This window comes from Malania oleifera, chromosome 12 (assembly GCF_029873635.1).
Source record: "Malania oleifera isolate guangnan ecotype guangnan chromosome 12, ASM2987363v1, whole genome shotgun sequence".
Taxonomy (NCBI): Eukaryota; Viridiplantae; Streptophyta; class Magnoliopsida; order Santalales; family Ximeniaceae; genus Malania; species Malania oleifera.
In genome coordinates, this window is record NC_080428.1 from 73,873,605 (window position 1) to 73,892,193 (window position 18,589).

Genomic DNA, 18,589 nt, shown 5'->3' on the forward strand with positions numbered 1-18,589 from the left:
ATTTGATTTTAATTTTAAAATATATTTTCTCTAATTATTTTTATTAATGATCAATTAATTTAACTAATTTAGTAACTTAATTTGTTATTAATGTGAAATGAATTCTAGTTGAGTCAAGTTCTATTCAAGCTGGAGTTATATACAAGGGTAATCCATGGTTTGGTTACTCAAATTGAATTTCGAGACACCGAACTGAAGGTTTCGACTTGGTGATTTATAAATCAAAACTGATCCAAACCCCTTGATTAATTGACGATTTGATTTAGTTATCCAATTTGAACTGATTTTCATACCATTATAATTTTTTTTTTTTAAAAAAAAGATATTTTACTTGGTTTTGATCTAATGTGTGAGTTTACATTTTATTTATATAAATTAATCACCTAAAATTTGCTTGTGTGCGCTATTTTGTAACTTTAAGATATGTTATATACATTATATATAATAATGTATAATATGAATAATATATATTGTAAATTAATACATATATCAATTTAGTTTGAGCAATCATCAATTAATGAACATAAAAACTAAAGTCAAACCGATATTAGAAAATTAAAAAAAAAAAATTTGAAACCAAACTAAACAAATCGATTAATCAAAATTTTGGTCTGATTTGAATCAGATCAATTTTTTCCAAATATTTTTTTTTAACAATTATAGTTATATACATGCCAAATGAGTCAAATTTTAACAAAAAAACTTTAAACTCGAGTTTTTGAGCTCAAGCTCTCTTTCAAATAAACGAACCGAACTCAAGCTGGCCACAACGTTGCTCCGTTGGACTCATTCATAACTAAACTATCAAGAAACTAAAATTTTTTGTCAAAAAAAAGAGAAAAGTAAATCATGAGAATAAGGAAAAGAAATATATGATTGAAAAAAGAAAAACATTTTGTTGTGTGGTTCTAAGTTAGTGTGTGTGGGCTCTCTAAAAACAAATTGGAATTGTTGGATGGTACATTTATTTACAATGGACCGTCTCTAGAGAGGCTATGGCCTATAGGCTTGCCAAGATGGGCCGGTGCTCGACTCTTGTCAAATCAATTAAACAAAAATTCAAGGCCCAAATGGGTCCACAAAAATTTCACTTGTCAAAAATTAAAAATTTATTCCTATTTTTTATTTTTAAAAATTAAAAATTTTATTTTTTTTAATTATTAAACAAGTACGTTGCCATAATGTTTTGACACTAAACTTATTTTTGAATTTTAAATAAATTTCTTAAAATATCTGATAATTTGTGGGGAAAAAGTGTAGCCCATTAAAAAAAATAAAATTTTTTCATCAATTTTTTTTTATAAAAAAATTTCATGGAGCACTAAAAAGCAAGTTAAAAAATACAACATTAAATTAAAAGTTCCATTGATTTTTATTTTTTAGTATTCTAATAATATTTACTAATTGTTATCTAGGACTTGGAACAAAAGAGAATATGAGTTTGATTAAACTTTTAGTTTTATTTACTCGTAAAACTTTTTAGTAGATGGGTTCCTAACTAAAATTTTTCTTGAAAGTCACTCAAAAATATAATTTTTTTTTCAATATTTAAAGCATGGGACAATATATATGGGTGTGTGAGAAATGTTAAAGTTATTTTCTATAAAGAAAAAACCCTTTTAACTAAGTTTATGATAGGGGTGTACAAAATTTACCGTAGAACCGAAACTGACCCGAAACAGACCGAAATAAGTTCTGGTTCGGTCTTTTGGTTTTGGTTCTGGATAATAAAAAATTTTGATTCTTGATTCAATTCCGGTTTCCAACCCAACATCGAATCAAAAAATTGAAAAATCGAAAAACCGAAATATCTTATAAATAGCAAGCTGAATTAGAAAGTGAATTGCATTGGATGCAGTAGAGGTTATGTGTTAACGGGTGAGAAGTCGTGCGCCACAATAGTTGCGCTTCAAAAGTAAAAGCAAATGATTCACAAATGATGGCTTGCTCTCTGTTTTGGTGTTGCCCCCTGCTGCCAAATCTTAGAAGGGGCATTTACATGGTTCAATTCCCCAAGTCCTCTCTGCATACTCTCTTATTGTTCTATCACTGCTGAATCTCCCAAAGCCAGCTGCACTGAGGATGCTCATCTGTGTCCACCTCATTTGGTCGACAAATGCCTTATTAGCAGACAACTGCAGCCTGTGCCTCAAGATGGCTTGCGAAGTCATAACCATTCGCACCATCTACGCTATCACATAATGACTTGAAGTAGTTTTTGAAGCCAAAATAGCCAAACTGCACCATCCTTACAACACATGCAAATTGAAGTGATGCCTTAACAACAACTCCTTTCTCACGCAATGCTGCAACTTCATGCACTTTAGCACCCAATAAAAACATGTTTTCTGCTCCTACTTCTTCAACAATTTCTACAATAGACCCATATGTTGTAGCTAAAAGCAAGCATCCATTCATAAACAATTTCATGCTTTTAGTTCTCAATATCTTATGTCTAGTAGTACTTATGTGTTGTGAAAGATCACTCCCTGGTATTACTCATTTAGCCATAGAGCCATTGTAGTCAGGTATGAAAACCAGTTTTAGAAGGTCTCCGACATCTGTATCATTATTATTTTTTTTTTGCCATAGCATGATAAAGTTTGATAATCTTCTTTGCAATCTCATAATTGGGTGCAGCTTTCCCTCCAATGATGCAAACGCGAGGTACAACCTTCTTCCTATCACCCTTCCCTATATTTTTTATACAGCCTCCCCACCTATTCTTGTCCCACATTAGATGAGGTAGAGATTTGAAGTCTCTCCCTGTTAGGACCGGAGGAGCCCATGGGTGGGCTTGATACACATGGGTGAACACCAATTTGACTCGAAACTCAAGCTAATTGGGTCTTGGGTCCATCCATGTATATAAACACTCATTATCCACTTTAATTTTCCAATGTGGGACATGCTCTCAAGTGGAATTCTCAACAATCTCCCCCTCACTTGTGAGTTCCTGCTCTCCCTTGAATGAAAACCGTCTCCCTTCTAGGACAATTCTCCAATAATTGCTCAAGTGGGCCTTACCACTGGCATCTTACATGCCTCAAATTGCATTCCACGTGCCTCCAAACCAATCCTACCTCCCACATCTTGACCTTATTCGGATACATCCGCAGCCTAGATGATCCTTATTGGCCTCAATCACACACTTGGTCCTCCAATTGTTAGCACGTCAGGAGAATTAGCTTCCCGTATCGACTTTTACGATGTCGCTCACCCAGAGTTACGAACCGTCGGCTCTGATACCACTTGTTAGGAACCTGTGAGCATCCAGATCAAAGTGACACCAAAATTTTAACGTGGTTCGGTCAATAACGACCTACGTCCACGGAGCACACACCAAGTATTCACTATCGTCGGAAAATATTACAATTCTCTCTCTCTCTCTCTCTCTCTCTCTCTCTCTCTTCCTCCCTTCTTCCTCTCTACTCTCTCTGAGCTACTCTGTGCTCTCTCTGCACTATTATGCGCTGTGTATTACAATTTCCACAGCCCTCCATTTATAAGGCTTGGAAGTTAAATGATAATTAAATAAAATCAATACATATTGGAAGTTACAATAAAGAGATAAATAGAGAGATAAATTGCACCGCGTGAAATTAAATTCACCGTGTTTTCCAACTCAGCCCTCCTAGCTGTCTTTTGGCTCCATCTCTAACAATCTCCCATTTGGAGATAGAGACACCTCCTCAACCAGTATCATGAATAAATTATGTGCTTAAAACATATATCTTCAGGCATAAAGACCAACTGAAGTTGAACACAACTTTAGTTTCTCTGTAGTCAACACCTTCCTGTCTGCTCGATTTCTGCAAACTAATCTGATGGCTGTCAGCTTCACAACTGGTGTAAAGATGTCGATGTAGTTAATCCCTTCTTTATGCTTAAAGCCTTTGACTACCAATCAAAACTTGTACCTTCTGGAGCCATCATGCTCCTCTTCGATTCTGTACACCCACTTGTTGTGAAGAATTTTGGGCAACTTCCACGTTCTATTAGAGGTGAGGGATTTCATCTCATCCTTCATCTATCTGGGGAGATTGATTCTTTGAGAGTCAGAAATGACCTGCCAATGGTGTATTTACAACCTTGGCGCTGCTCATGTTGAACCTCTGTAAAACATGGCTAATGTACTCTTACTGAGATAAGGAAAATACAATTCTCTCTCTCTCTCTCTCTCTCTCTCTCTCTCTCTCTCTCTCTCTTCCTCCCTTCTTCCTCTCTACTCTCTCTGAGCTACTCTGTGCTTTATCTGCACTGTCTATGCACACTCTCTGTGCTGTCTCTGTGTTGTCCTTTACATCTTCCACAACCGTCTATTTATAGGGCTTGGAAGTTAAATGATAATTAAATAAAATCAATACAGATTGGACGTTACAACAAAGAGATAAATAGAGAGATAAATTGCACTATAAATTGCACCGCGTGAAATTAAATTCACCACGTTTTCCAACTCAAACCTCCTAGCTGTCTTCTGGCTCTATCTCTAACAATCTCCCACTTGGAGACAAAGATGCCTTCTCAACCAGTATCATGAATAAATGATGTGCTCAAAACATATGTCTTCAGGCATAAAGACCAACTGAAGTTGAACACAACTTCAGTTTCTCTATAGTCGTCACCTTCCTGTCTGCTTGATTTCTGCAGACTAATTTGATGGCTGTCAGCTTCACAACTGGTGTAAAGATGCCGGTGTAGTCAATCCCTTCTTTATGCTTAAAGCCTTTGACTACCAACCGAGGCTTGTACCTTCTGGAGCCGTCATGCTCCTCTTCGATTCTGTACACCCACTTGTTGTGAAGGCCTTTGGGCAACTTCCACCTTCTGTTGGAGGTGAGGAACTTCATCTCATCCTTCATCGCAAGCTCCCACTTGCTCGTAACGGCCACCTGACATGCTTCATCATAGCATTCGGGCTCTCCTCCATATGTAGGAAGTAAGTAATCAATATACCTTCTGTTTGGTATATGAGATCGAGTAGATTTCCTAAGCTCCGGAGCTGGAGTAGGAGATGGTGGTACGATGATCTGCTCCACTGGTTCCTCCACTTGAGGATTCTCGGTATTCTGCTAATGTGTCCCAACACATTCTAAGTGGACCAGTTCTAGTCCCTTCTTCTTTGGGGCATGGATGTTTATCTGGAAACTAACCCTTTTCTATTTCCTGACTATACAATCCTCACACATGTCATTCTGCACTAACTGTAGACTACTCAATTTTTCTTTTGACTGCATCACCTTGAGTCCTTTCTCGCTCATGTGACCAAGTCGTTGGTGTCAGATGTTGCTGTCGTCATTTCTTATAGCAACTGAAATAGACATGAAGGTATTGGAGGTTAGAAAAAGTGTTCAGCTTTTCTTACCTCGCTCAATCGTTAGTACACCTTTTGAAACTTTCCATTCATCGCCAATGAATTTCATCGTGTATCCCTCATCTGCCAACTGACCAACTAAGATCAAATTCTTTCTCAGGTTTGGAATATACCTGACATCCTTCAGCTTCCATAATGACTCATTTATATTGATCTTCACAACTCCCTTTCCGGTTACGTCGCAAGGTTGATCGTTGCCAAGGTACACCTTACCAAAATTACCTAGTGTGTACTTATCTAGGCAATCTCTGCAGCATGTGGTATGAAATGAGGCTCTTGAGTCTAAGACCCAAGACTCCTGCTTGCTTTCCAAAGAGCATATCTATGACAACTTGAATAAAAAATAGAATTTAAATAATTAAAAGAAAGGGAAATGGAAACCGGAAATAGAAGGAGGCAATCGACTGCATTCGTCGTTGACATTGCACTTTGGAAGGAATAACCGAGGGGGAGGATCATCAAGGCTTCGTCGACCAATACAGGGGATTCGTCGACAAAGGCTTAAGAGAATTCGTTGATGAAGATTGAATTTTGTCGACGAAGAAATACCGAGAGAGGATTTGAGCCGACTGAATTTCGTCGACGAAGGACTGAATTTCATCGACGGAATTATTAAAGGATTCGTCGACGAATGACGTGGCTCGTCGACGAATTCCCCGGTTCTATAAATATGAAAAATCCGGATTTTATCTTCCTTATTAAGCTAACTTCTCTCTCTCTCTCTCTCTCTCTCTCTCTCTCTCTCCTCCCCTTGGTTTTCTCTCTCTCTCTCTTCAATTTCGGGCTAAATTTACACCAGATCGACAGTTTGAAGCCACCACGATGCTCCTGGGGAAGTTCTCTCCAAATCTGCCAGAACGGATCGTTGGTGAAAGCAAGTTGGAAATCATCCCAGAGTTGAGGTAAGACTTTTTAAGTCAAATTTAGTCTCATGATAGTTATAGGAAATGATATACACGTGGAAATACCAAAGTTTAATATTGGGAGTTTTCATTTTCAAGGTATTGGTCAGGAAATCCTATGGGAGTTAGATTAGATTGTTTTGGGGATTTTCTCAGTAGCCAGGTAAGGGGATAAACTAAACTAGTATTTTGTGAAAAATGTATGTATATTATTATAGAATTTGATTTCAGGGAAATGAATATATACATATATGATTTCTATCTGGAAATACGGTTAAAATGATGGTATGTTAAATATGTGAAAATTTTGTTCAGTGTGGCATAAGTATAAAATGTTATGAAATATTGTTTTCTGGAATGGGATTTTGATACGGATTTTTATAATGTAAAAATCGGTGTACGGGCCGGGATTTTTATATATATGTTTGCCGGCTACGGACCATGCTATGATATGTTTGCTGGCGTACGGGCCGTGCTATGATATGTTTGCCGGCGTACAGGCCGTGCTAAGATATGTTTGCAAGCGTACGGGCTGTGCTATGATGTGATTTGCCAGCGTACGGGCCGGGCTATGATAAAATGTGTAATATCGGCGTACGGGCCGATGATTTTCATGATACACGTATATATGCAAAATGATATGATCGATGTGAAAATTAATGATATGAAATATCCATGTATCACAGTTTTAGTATATGTTATATGATATCAGAACCTGGTTGGCTTGGTCTAGGTCAGCACTTGCACAGTACCGTTTCTATGTGTCCATGGTCTTCGTGATCATGATATTTGTGTTAACGCCGCAGTTCGGAGTGGTGTGAGATTGGATGGTCGATGTGGTTTTTAAGAAGTGTGTGTGATCGCTCCTAGTGTACGGACCAGGTCTGGCAGACCCATAGGACTTACAGACTGTATGTTTGACTTGGCAATGGTCGGCCAACCATTGTCAGGTCCCACCTTCGGGCCACACAACCCAATCATGTGGGGGTAATACATGACAACGGCCAACTAACCTACCAGGGATGTTTTTGTATTATATTTTATGAGATGAGATATATTATGAAAATGCAGTATGTTCTGCCATGATTTGATATATATGTTTTCTCAGATTTGACAAAACAGTTACAGAATATGTTATGTATGGCATATGTAGAACATGGAATGCTCATGTTACCACACACTGGTATTAGTTTATTTCCCTTACTGAGATGTGTCTCACCCCTAAATTTTATAAACTTTTCAGGAGCCCCAGATAGGAGAGCGAGAAAAGCCCCACTGAATTAGAGTTGTGGTCTGCCCTTTTTGAAGGGTAAGCTTTGGCAGGGTCAGTTGGATTTTTGAGGGTAATGTCCCTAGATTTTGTTTGAGATGTGTATATACTGAAATACAGTGGTATAGTGACTCTGGTATTTGTAGTAATGAGATGGATGTTTTTGTATGTATAATATTGTGATTATATGTTTCCTGCTGCTTAGGCTTCCGTGTCGTGTTCTGATGTATCCCTGGTACCCACGGGTCCAGGTAGATTATGAGCTGGAATATGAGATTTGTAATATTAATTTATTTATTAAAAAAAGAAAAAATGTGGAAAATAAGCAGGTCATTACAAGATCAACATCTCATCATTCTCGGAAGCAATATTTGCTTCTGTCTTTGCCCTCATCTCGAATTCTTTCTTCTGACTCCTGCACTGGTTCTTGCAATGACCAGTCTTTCCACAGTTCCAACACTCAATAACTTTTGTACTCTGGGAACCTGTGTCCTGAGTACCTCTGGGATTTCCGGATTTAAACCGTCTGGGCTTAGATCTGCTGCGGTTGTTTGATCGTCCATGTCTGTTTCCTTTACCTCGACTCTCCATGTTCAAGGTTGAACTCGAAGTAGAGCCATGGTTCGACTGCATTCTTATTTCCTCCGTCAAAAATCATGTTGACAACCTCATCGTATATAAGCTTCGATTTTCCTGCGGAACTACTAATGACAGTAACGACACCATTCCAACTTTCAGGCAACTGACTAAGAATCAGTAGGGCCCGAACCTCATTATCAAACATTATCCCGACTGAGGCGAGTTGACTAGACAACTCATTGAAGTTATTCAAATTCCTACTGAAACTCTCACTTGCAGACATGTTCATCGTAAATAGTCTTTTCATGAGATGTACCTTATTTGTGGCTGAAGGCTGCTCGTACATATTAGAGAGCGCATCCATCAAAGACTTGGTGGATGTTATATGCTTGATATTAAACGTCACAGATTTCGACAACGTCATTCTGATGGCTCCGAGGGCTTTTCGATCAAGCAACTCCCACTCGTCCTCGTTCATGGATGTTGGCTTACCCTTCAACGGTAAGTGCAATTCCTTCCCAAACAAATAATCTTCTATCAATTTCTTCCAAAAACTGAAATTGTTTTGTTGAACATTTCGATTTTTGAGTTTTTTTCATTTGACATCTCGATTCACTGATCTAGAGATGGAATTAGCTCAAATGGATAGTGCGGTTGGATTCGAAACGATCAAAAACCTTAGAAATGGTTCAAGTTGCTCTAAAAACAAACTCAAAACGACTCCGAAAAGGTCAGTCAAAGTTTCAGTCAAACTTGGTCAAGCTTGCTAGCGCGGCGCCTGTTGGCGTGGCGTTGACGTGGCAGTGGGGTCCACTGATGTCGTGGCATAGGTGGGCCCGCTGATGACGTGGCAGCTGACGTGGCAATGTGGGCCCACCTGCTAACGTGGCACGCTCCTGTTGACGTGACCTGGCTGGTGTGGCAACTGACGCAGCCGGTTCTAAGCGGCGGGTCGGATCCGGGTCATGGATTGGATCTTGGGTTCACTCGGGTCTGAGTCACCTGCCGGGTTGGATCTGGGTATGAACCAAGTTTGGTCAAGAAGGATCGGGCGAAGAAGAAGCGTAAGGCGCGTGGAGAGGCGTCTTGCTCCGGTAAGGCGTGTGTGGGCGCGTGAGCGTTCGTCTGAGCTCCTTTTGAGCTCCGGCTGGCACCCTTGTCTTCGTCTTGGCGAGTTGAATGCGATGGTGGCCTCAAAACGTAGTTTTGATTTACTAGACAGAACTCTGAATTTTGGGATCACTTCTAATCTGGCTTTTCTGCTCCAACTAGACTCTGATACCATTTGTTAGGATCGGAGGAGCTCATGGGTGGGCTTGAAACACATGAGTGAACACCAATTTGACCCAAAAGCTCAAGCTAATTGGGTCTTGGGTCCATCCATATATATAAACACCTATTATCCACTTTAATTTTCCAATGTGGGACAAGTTCACAAGTGGAATTCTCAACACTCCCCAGCTATAAATACAGGTTATGGCCTTCCCTTTATTACCAATCCAACTATTAGCTTATGGGCTAAGGGTGCTACTAGCTGTTGGGCTGAGGGCTTTCTTTATTGTGTCTGACCCACATTGGAATTCCATGGCCCTCTCCAATAGAGCCCCCCAGCAAAGGCCCAAGGCCCAGTTGATTTGTAATAGGCTTGACTATTATTAACATTGGTTGAGGTTCAATTCGGTTAGAAATCGAATCGGAGAATTTTTTTTTTTTTAAACCGAACTACCGGTTTACAGTTTGGTAATGATTTTTAATTATAAGAATCGATGTGTTTCGATTCGGTGTTCGATTTTGGGTAAAATCGAATTGAAAAAAATTGAGTACAACCCTAGTTTATGAAAGCATTTTGGTGTCTTTCATTGCTAGCTAGCCTGGTAAACTTTTGGGTCCAAAGAGCTTGAGGCTGTGCAGGGGGCATAGGTGTGCTGTGCCATCACTCAATATCTCAACTTGGAGAGTATCATGTTGGGTGGTACAGGCGCAGGGAGCTGGGGCTTCTGCATTTATGCTTCTGACCTTCAAACAGTTCACTCACAACTGTTAATTAAGACCCAAGGGAAAGAAACAAGAAACATAATAATAATAATAATAATAAGAACAACACCAACAACAACAACAACACCGACACCGACACGAGAAATACTACGGAAGAAAGAAGCCACTGTTGGTGCAACTTAATTGGAAAAGGGTTTGAATGATTTATCTAGATTGGAGTTTTAAATTATTAAAAATAAAAGGGTTCTAGCTTAGTTAGGTTTGTTCAAATAGTTAGGTCAAAGTAGAGTCTTCGTAATCCAAAAATTATAAATTTAATTTTTTATTCGTGCTTTGCTTAGTGAATTATTAGGGATGCATTAATGAGTGAGAGACAATATTTTTATTGCTCAATTTTGTGCTATCTAAGTAGGTCCAAAGGACTTGTCCAGTAAGAGGTTTGGATCATAAAAACAAAAAACAAAAAGGATTTTAAATCTCACCAAGGCCTTTTTTTCTTTCTTTCTTTCTTTTCTTTTTTCTTTTTTGAGTTTATTAGATATACAACATAAAGTAATCCACCTCCTATCTAGTATTTCCTCTTGCTACTACTAAAATTTATCGTTCCTAATAAATCTTTTTGGGCAGGGAAGGCAAAGTGGGCCTGCCATTTAATGAGTTTGCGTTGGCTTCCTGATGTGAGAATGGGAGTTGATGGTGTCTCTAGTAAGTGAAACAGTGAGAGCATTAGGTAGCAGGAGTCCATCGGAGAAGCCCTAGGAAGCGTTGCAAACTTTCGGTTGATTATTGATTGACATGTTGTGACTTGTGAGCCCATTGGGTTCTGTTTGGGACTCCAGCAGTCCAGCTCCAACATGCCCTAGAAGGCCTTGTGATCACCCCTACCTCCTCTCTCTTTGTCCTAGATATAAGTATAGCCACACCACTTAGCCCACCTTCTAATCAATCTTATGGCTCCTTGAGAGCCATGAAAGGTTATAACATTAGAGGGCCTTGAGTTGGGAACTGAATTTAGATTCTCAAAATAAAAATTCTTATAGTCTTGTATTGACTTGGGAATATGGGATTAAAGCGCGACCTCTGTTGCCATGTTGAGAGAATTAGTATCAAATTGTCAAGTATATATAATAGAAAAACATATCTGCATTGTCATTTATTAAGACATGATTGGTCTATTTGATCTTAATATGTATTACTTCAACTTTTACTCTATGATGGTAATATTCAGAAGTGAGATTCAACTTATAAATATATAAATTTCTCTTCAAATTTTGCTCGTCCTACTAAGAGAACAAATGTTAAAGAGTAGTTCTACTAAGTGATCAATTAAAAACACAGGTATTTGTGGTTTATTACAAATAATTTCAAAAACATATTAATTGGTACGTCATTTCTAGCAATTCTTGACTACTACATATCATTTTAGGCTTCGCCTATTTTAATGGAATCTTGATATAATTAGACGTGCATGACACAGTGTCTAATTTTTAACGAAAATAGCAAGCAACTTTTTAAAGCTTCTACCCTTTTTATGCATGTAAAAACTAAAATGTCAAATAATGTATACCTTACCTATGCGTGAGAGTACAGAATTCAAACATTAAATTGAGTTTGCACAAATTTGGACAAAATATAGTACAAAATTATATTGAGTTTCTTCCAAATCCAGACAAATTTAACTCCGAAACCTAAGTTTATAATACTAAATACTACTACTACTACTACTACTACTATGAGTACATTTGAGATGCAACACGCTTGTCCTTGAATAACATTAAATATAAACCAATTAAAAGGTCAAACTCTAAAACATACTAAATTAATCAAGCATAATGGAGCTAAATAATAAATGGAATGAAAGTTGTCTGCAGCATCATCTACAAGTTTAGACTTTGGCCCAAACAATTATTAGCTGCACTTCTTCTTTCTTTGAATAATAACCAGTCAAGTCCCTTAAAGGAGAAGCCTCAATTAAGAATTGTTGCATGACCTAAAATTCAAAACCATGGTTGAATGTTTAGGCTTGAAATGTGTAGATGGATGGATGTCCCAATCTTCCTCTCGCCGACCAACCATCAAAAATTGGCTTTTGGGTCCTACTCTCTCTCTCTCTCTCTAGAATGATAGGAACTCATACCAGAATCCAATGGTAAGCATTGAATTGAGGAAGGGAGGGGAGTGGTCTATTCAAGTTTCTTGTAGCTTTAACTTGGCCTATGCAGTAAAATGGAAAGGGCAGCGAAAGAAAGGGAAGGGGAGAGAAAGCTAAGCAAGCTATGAATTTGAAAATAGGAGGAAAGGGGGAAACTAGAATTGTTTGAAAATGAAGTTCCCACATGTTTATTTTAATTGCACTGTTTAAGTAATTTTATTAGGTCAAGTTTGGAGCTTGGAAAATATGAGGGAAAGGAAAGGAAAGGAAAATGTGGAGGAATCCCTCTTTTCATATTTAGTTAGAAAGGAAACAAAAAATATACCAAATCAATTAATAAAATTTTAATTTTATGCATCATTGACATTGGAGTTTTCTTAATTTTTAATTGTAATAGAACAGATTTTTATTTTTAATATCATTTGATATAAAGAGAAAATATAATAGAAATTGAGTTTTCATTCTATTTTCCTTTCCTTCATCAAAATTCTTGATTCAAATGGATGCTTAGACTTCATTTGGAACTTGAAAAATGTGAGGAAAAGAAAAAGAAAATATGGAGTCCACTTTTTCATATTTGATTATTAAGAAAAGTAATAAAAAATAAACCAAATCATAGAATGATATTTTAATTTTAGGCATCATTAATATTTAATTTTTAAAATTTTAATTATATTAGAGCAAATTTTAACTTTTAGTATTATTTGGTATAAAGAGAAAATATAATAAAAAATGAATTTCTTATTTATTTTTCTTTTCCTTTTTTTCTTCTCCCACTTATATTTTTATCCAAACAGACCCTTAGTTTTTGTGCAATTGGAAAATGACCTTTGGGATAACTTTCTTGTGACCTTGTAAAGATTAAGAAGATAGGGGCAAGGAAGAAAAAATTCCAACCCCCATGACCTTAACACAACCCAATCTCTCATAACTAGCATTTTTGCTAGTAAGGTCAACTAAAATAATGTCAAAAAGAAACAAACAAAACAGAAAATATTAGTTAAGATTAGTTTGTAGAAAGAATAATTTCAAAATAAAATTGTAAAAATTTGACGTATACCTTAGTATAATATATCTTATGATCCATTAGAAATTCATTTGACTTGGATTATACATTTACATATCATAACTATTTCATCTATCTCCTATATTTCTCTTTCAACTCTCTCTCTCTCTTTCGTGGTATTGGAGCAAAATTGTTTATTGAATAATCCCTAAAAATAATTAAATAATTGTTGAGAATAATTTTGAAATACGTTTAAGATTTTCCTATCAGAAAATATTTAATCTAATTTTTATCCTTTTTTTTTTGTGAAATAAAGATATATACCTATTGATTTTGAAAATATTTGTGTTGCGGAGTTTATTTTTATTTGACTATTTTAGTGGTATGGCTAAACTAATATCATAATAATATTTAATACTAACAATTCAATCATTAAAACATAAGTAATTGCACCCATTAGTCAATGGTCTTACCTATGTCATAACATATGTGCGTACATAGTTACATACTATGAAATGTCATATCTAGTTGCAAAGGTGTATAAAAAATAAATTGGACTATTGGATTAAAATACATTTTTTTTAAAAATAATTTAATAAATTTTTGACTATATCCATAACAAGTAGACCCCAATGAGTGTGGACAAAATTTTAGTTATATTCTAATATTTTAAATTCTTTTTCAAAAAATACTCCATGATTATGTAAATCGAGGGTCATTCAATATTAGCTTAAGCTCCAATTTAAGTAAATCATTTTGTGTGTTTCATTTTTTCTATTCACAAGAGGTACTAAGAGTATCAAAATATCAACAAAAATTGGACTAAAAGACTAATCGATTGAATTAATATCTATAAAATTTTAAGGTTTAGAGTGCATCTTCATCACGTAGATTAGATGAGTAGGGGTTGTTTAATTATCTGTCATTCCATCAACAATTATTTCATTATTGTTTTACTCTTTAATTATTTTGCTTATTGCTATTGATAATGTTATTATCGTCAATCTCATGGGTGGATGAGTAGAATATTAATATCTCTTAGTCTCACTCTTGTCTCTTAGTATCTCACTCTCACTCGTGTATGCTTGACCATTTCGTGCTCTTGAGTCTCGACAATTTGAATTGGAATTAAGAATCATAGGGTAGGATTTTGACTTCTGACAAACAAATCTTAAGATTTTGTATATTTAACCACTTCATGCTCTTGATTGCCAATTGGAATCATAGGGATTTTGACAAACAAATCTGATTTTATTTCACATTTGGACCATTTTGTGCTCCCGATCGACCATTTCGTGATTTTTTTTTTTTTTTTTTTAATGTATGTCACTTTATAGGAAATGTTTAAAAAAAGTTAAAATGAATAAATTATATTTTTAAACGCATTAACCATTTGTGACCCATTTATTAAATGAACGGGTTTGGATTTATATATTAGTCGCATGTTAATAAATGGGGCAACTTGAATCCAAACCTGTTTAACCCCTACCCATTTAACCCAACCCATTAACCCATTTTGCCACGCCTAACGTGTAACGCCCCCAAACCCGAAAGTGGGGTCCGGAGTGTTATTTCTTTATACTATAGTGTAGAGACTCGGGAAAAAAAAAAAAAAGGAAAATTCAAAAGAAATGAAGCAGGGTTCGTCGACAAACCCCTTGGTTTCTTCGACGAACGCCCACATACGGTTTGTAGACAAGCTTTAGTGTCTCGTCGACGAAAAGATACCGAGAGCAGGATTACAGGACATTCAGGTTCATCGACGAATTCATAGCCTTCGTCGATGAACTCTCTTCTTCGGTTCGTCAACGAGTCCACATGTCTCATTGACAAAGTCACATGGTCAGCCACCTATAAATACGGGAAAATCAGATTTTTGGCGAAAATTCAGCTTTGGTTTTCTTTTTCTCTCTCTCTCTCGCTCTCTAGATTTTCTATTCTCCCACCTTCTCTCTAAGGTTTCGGCTCCATTTTCCCCTGATTTGACAATCAGAAGTTACCATGATGATCTTGGGGAGATTCTCTACAACTTAGTCAGAGTAAAATTTTGGTTTGAGAAGTTCACGCACCATTCCAAAATCAAGGTAAGTAGGTTATTTTAGGGTTTTTATAGTTATCAGGCTTTTTTTGGACCCAAATCTTGTGTTAGATGAAAATATACTGAATTTTGAATTGATTAAACTAGGGTGTTGCGATTTCAGGATTTGGGTTTCCAAACACCACAAGCATGGGTTGAGGATCCCAGCGGGTGTTTTCTCAGAAACTCAAGTAATATTGATAAATAAATAGTAGTTTAGAATTAAATGAATAAATAAATATGTGAGCCTCGGGAAAAGCCGAATATAGTTATTATTAGAGTTTGGATTGATTGAATTTGGGAATATATATTATTTCAGGATTTTGTGTTTGATACACTGTAGGCGTGAGGATAGAGTTGGAGCCAAGCCTTCCAATCAGTCAGGTAAGGGAAATACGCTATTGTAGTAATTTTAGGAATTTTACCAGTAAAACATGTGTATTTTGGAATATGAAATTATGTGTCTTCAGGGAAAACTCTACAGAATATATGTTACTTATATTATCAGAAAATACAGATTATAGTTTATGGGTTTTCCTATTTATCTAGTTGTAAGGCATGAGTTAATATCAGATCAGTACAAAATTTATACAATTTTCATAATATCATGATTTACAGTATATGCACAGAAAAATATTTTACAGTATTTACAGAATACCATGATATACAGATTTCAGAACTATAACATTTAGATATTTCAATTAATCAGATACTTCGGTTATTCAAATACTACAGTTTATTCAGATCAGTTATTACAATGTTATAGTTATTTCAGTTGAAACAGAATCATGGTAAAACAGTAAGAAATATATATAGAATAGTATTATATAGTATCAGACGCTGATGGATCAGATTAGTTCTTAGAGCACGGTACCATAGCTATTTCATATTAGAGTGCAATCACATATCTTAGATAGTGTGTGGATTTATCAGCAGTCGATCATGCCTTGGGAGGTACTGCAGACTCCTCGGTAGTCCGGGTTGAGGTGGCCAATCTGACTAGGGAGATTTCAGTTGACTTATCCTGATAGGCCAATCAGTGTTAAGTCCCACCTACGGGTCGTACAACCTTGTCATGAGGGGGACAAATCATGACATACAGCTATCCAAGGAAGTTTTCTCAGTTATGTATATATATAGATTTACAGAAAAATAGCAAATATATTTATAATTACTAGAAGTATGATTAAATAGAAAGTTCAGAAAAAGTTGTACTTTAAGCCACATAGGAGTGAGTTATATTGTATACCATTTTACATGCTATCTCAGTTTCAGTTATCTATCAGTATATTATTCATGTAAACTCTGCTGCCACACACTGGTAATAGCATATTTCGTCTTATTAAGAGTTGTCTCATTCCAGCAATTTAACATTTTTCCGGTGATCCAGTTAGACGAGCAGATCAGGCTTGAAGATAGAGAGGATATTTATACTACCCTATCAAAAGGGTAAGTATTTTGGGGAGCGTGATTATTAGTAGCATCTAGGAAGTCTAGTGGAGAATTTTTGGAAAGATGTATATGTATATATGGTTTGGGAAAATATTGATTTTTGGTATTGTAATTATAGATGTATGACTTTATGTTTTTCCTTGCATAGGTGTGTTATTACGAACAAGGATTCCTTGGTACCCATTTAGGTACTGAGATGTTATAGTAGGTCCTTAATAGTTTGGTATCAAAGTGATATTAATTTACAACATATAGTTTTACAGATTATAAATATTTATATAAAAAAAATGGTATGAATTTTTGGGTCTTTACAATTTGGTATCAGAGCCTAGGTTGCTAGGTTTTGTAGACTCTAGAGTACAGCGGAAAACAATACCAGAATATAGGAATGGTATTTTTGAGATAGAATAGAATTTCAGTAAATTAATGTTGGGGAATTAAGATGAGAATTTAGGGTTCTGTTCTGCAGCCTAGAAGTGGGAACTTCGGGGTGGTTTCTTTGATTTTCCTGGGGTGACGATTCAAGAAAACCATAGTAAACTATCATCGGTTTCTTTCCATATGGTAAGACTAGAACCTAAATTAGTAATTGGTGGTGTGGGAATATCTTAGTTAGATTAATGTAAGAATAGCATTATGAGGTTTGGATTCTCAGAATAATTTGGTAATATTGCAGGATGGACCCTAGGGGTAGTAGTGCTCACGCTAGCGGCGATGATGGTGTAAGGCCATCTAGCATGGGCGGCGGGGATTCAGATGCTATTATGCGCAGCGTAGCTCAGTAGGTTATGACAGAAATTACACGGAACTCTAGGGAGCAAGGAGGTCCATCTGCAACCCAGGGGTGTACGATAGAGAAGTTTACAAAGATGAACCCTCCAACTTTTTTAAGAGGAGCTAATCTTGCAGTTGTTGAGAACTGGATGCAAGAGATCGAGAAAGTACTAACGGTGCTTCACTGCACTGATGAGCAGTGGGTCCTCTATGCCATATATAAGTTGACAGGCAAGGCCGAGAGATGGTGGACGACTACAAAATTATTGGAGGAATAGAGACCTGTACTAGTGGCGATAACCTAGAGCCGGGTTAGGAAGATATTTTTCGACAGATATTTTCCTGCTATCATCAGAGAGGCTAAGGTAGTAGAATTTCTGAATTTTACTTAAGGAAATCTCACGGTTCAATAGTATGTAGCGAAGTTAGTAGAATTGTCACTCTTTGCCCCCTACGTCGTTCCGGATGAGGTTAAAAATGCAAGAATGTTTGAGAGGGGCTTGAGGCGAGAAATATATAAATAGGTGGTAGTTCTAAAGATGGAGATTTTCTTTGAACTGGTTGATAGGGCCACAGTGGCAGAGGAGAGTGAACAGAGAGATGTGGGAGCACCGATTCAGAGAAAGAGGCCCACGCCTCTAGGTTTCCAGGTGGGTTCCAGTCGAGGCTCGTGGAGAGGAGATTGATATGGTGGAGGTCAGAGGCAGTTGATAGGACACAGTGGTTCTCAAGGTGGGCAGACTTATCCCATCTTCCCTAGATGTGGCAGGAGACATTTAGATGAATGCCAGATGGAAGAGAACGTCTACTATCAATGTGGGAGATTTGGCCATATGGTTCGATCATGTTAGGGACCGCCAACCCACACACCAGCTCATGGACCATTCCAGTGAGGTTATCAAGTGCCCTGTGGAGGCCAGCAGAGGAACACAACTATGGCGAGGGTTTATGCGCTAACGCCGGGGGATACTGCGGCTGCCGAAGATGTTGTTACAGGTATTCTTATTG

General features: G+C 36.9%; 1 pseudogene; it reads right to left on the reverse strand.

The window, feature by feature from the left end:
• Nucleotides 1-1,982: 1,982 nt before the first annotated feature.
• Nucleotides 1,983-8,137, reverse strand: LOC131144009 (alpha-glucan phosphorylase, H isozyme-like; annotated as a pseudogene).
• Between the last annotated feature and the right edge of the window lie 10,452 nt (nucleotides 8,138-18,589).